Consider the following 2500-nt stretch of genomic DNA (forward strand, 5'->3'; position numbering starts at 1 on the left):
AAGCGGGCGTTCCGGGAGCGGGGAGCTTCGGAGCGCTCCCCGAGTCTCCACTTAGGGGGACGAAGGCCCTCGGCCGACACCGACGGGCCTGCGAGGCACCCCAGCCGCGCCGCCGCGGACGCCGCCCGCCCGCCCGCCGAGGCGAGGCGGGGAGGGACGGCGCACCGGCCGGCGATTGATCGTCAAGCGACGCTCAGACAGGCGTAGCCCCGGGAGGAACCCGGGGCCGCAAGTGCGTTCGAAGTGTCGATGATCAATGTGTCCTGCAATTCACATTAATTCTCGCAGCTAGCTGCGTTCTTCATCGACGCACGAGCCGAGTGATCCACCGCTAAGAGTTGTCTGCCTTTCGGCACCGCCCCGCGCGCGCGGAGGGGCCGGGACCGCTCCGCAGAAGCGGCCCCCTTCTCGGACGACGGACCGCCGCCCCACCGACCGACCGACCGCCCCCCTCCGCACGCGCGGAGGGGGCGCGCGACGACCGGCGGGCGACGGTCGCGCCTCGCCTCAGATGACCGTACCGACATCACAACGGAGGGAAGGAAGGGAAGGGTGAAACAAGCTCCGAACGGCAAGGGCCCGGGGAGCCCGCGCTCCCGACCGACCTGGGGAAACAACAAGCACCTTGCTCGCTTCGGAGGCGGCCCAGGCGCCCGGGCTCGGCCCGGCCTCCGCACGGAGGGCCGGCGGCGCGTCCGACCGCGCGCCCGGACCTGCACCCGCCTCTCGCTCGCGCGGAGGGGGGAAACCACAGACGCTGACCGCCGCGCGGGCGACCAGCGGGGGCGCCCCGCTCGCGCCGCGCGCGCCTCCGCGCCGCCCAGCGCCCGCGCGCTGCGACAGCCGGCTCCTTGCCCCCGTGGCCCCGAAACCCCGGCTCTCGCCCCGACGCCGGGAACGCCCGCGCGGCGCCGCCGCCGCACCACACCGGAGACAGGGACGGACGGCCAACCGCCGGAACCCGAGACGGCGACGCGACGCCGCCGCCCGGCGCTCCGCCCGACCGCCGCCCGGCCACCGCACCGCCGCGGCTGCCCTCCCGGAGCCGCCGCCGCCGCTTCTCGTCTCGGCCCCTTCCGCAGGCACGCGCCAGGCAGAAGGCGGACGCCGCTGAGCCGGAGGCGACGCCCCCTCTCCCCGCTTCCGCGCGGAGAACGGGACGGGGAACGCCCCTCGGCCGCCCACCCGCCTCGCCTGACCGAGACCGGGAAAGGCGACTGCGAAGCGACGGGCAGGACCCGGGACGGGACAGGCCACGCGGCCGGCCACCGAGCGACCGCCGGCCGGCACGCCGAGCGGCGGCGCCGCCGCCGCCGCTCGGGCCCGGGGGCTGCGCCGCCCCTCCCCTCAGCCGGGGCGGGAAGGGGTGGGGGTGGCAAGCAAGGAGCACGAAGCCGCAAGCGCGCCGCTGCGCGTCCACGGAGACGCGGCGGCCCGAGCAGGCCGCCCCGCCCGGCGAGACCCCCGACCGTGGGGGAATCGCCATCGCCCCCGACGGCGAGAGAGCCCGCGCTCCCCGCCGGGGGGGGGGGAGGTTCCCCTTCGCGTTTCGAGGGCGAGGCAGGCCGGCTGCGGCCGACCGAACGCCGCCGGTCTCGCCGCCGAGACCGGACCGCGGAGAAGGGGGGGCAGGGGGGACACCCCTCCCCGGCGCGGCCGCCCGAGGGGACAAAAAGCCCACGGCGTGGGCGGCGGCCGCCATGGCCAGGGCCTGCACGAGAGCGACTCCCGCCCCTGGAGGCTCAACCGCCGCACACGGCCGGGGCCCGCCCCTGCGGGTCGCACCGAGCCGCCCGAGTCTTTAAACCTCCGCCCGGCTCCGCGGCCTTCGACCCCCGGGCTCAGCCGAGGGAGGGCCGCGGAGGCGCGGACGCTAGGTACCTGGCCCTGGGGTGAGGGAAACATCCTCAAGGGCCCCGCGGGGGTGCCTCCCCCGCTGCCGCCATCGGGGGAGCGTCCGCCCGCGGGGGCGCGCCCGACATCCGCCACCACCACCACGTCCTCCTGGCCCGGGGCCCGAGGTTTCCCTCAGTATCCCGGCGCTGCGCCCGGGAGGAGAGCCGTGGCTCGGGCCGCCCGCTGGCGCGCGGGACACGGCCCGGCGCGGGAACTCGCCCGCCGGCCCGAGGGCCGGCGCCACGCACCCGAGCCCGGAACGCCCAGAGGCCTCGGCCCTGCACGCGGCCGGCCGGCCCCCCGGCGGGCTTGCTCCGCAGCAAGCCCGCCACGGTGCGGGCAGGAAGGATCGGGGGAGACGCCTCCCCCGACCCCGGCGAGGCCTGCTCTGCCCGCCGCCCCTCTCGCCGGGCTGGCGCCGGCCGCGCCCAGCCCGTCACCGCCAACGGCTCGCGCCGGTCCCCTCTCCCTCTCCTGCGCGCGCCCGAGCGCCGGGGGCTTTCCGCTCGGCCGGCCGGGGTTCCCGCCTCCACGCGCCCCCACCACACCGGCGGCCACCCCCTCTTCCCCCTACGCGCCGCCGCTCGCGCTCGGACCGGCGGTG

At 78.2% G+C, this 2500-nt stretch overlaps 1 non-coding gene across 1 annotated transcript; it reads right to left on the reverse strand.

Annotated features, from left to right (window-relative positions):
* Positions 1-187: 187 nt before the first annotated feature.
* Positions 188-340, reverse strand: LOC141955837 (5.8S ribosomal RNA). The gene has a single exon (XR_012632779.1). It is a non-coding gene; the product is annotated as a 5.8S ribosomal RNA (ribosomal RNA).
* Positions 341-2500: the final 2160 nt, after the last annotated feature.

The sequence above is a fragment of the Athene noctua genome, unplaced genomic scaffold, assembly GCF_965140245.1.
Source record: "Athene noctua unplaced genomic scaffold, bAthNoc1.hap1.1 HAP1_HAP1_scaffold_775, whole genome shotgun sequence".
NCBI lineage: Eukaryota > Metazoa > Chordata > Aves > Strigiformes > Strigidae > Athene > Athene noctua.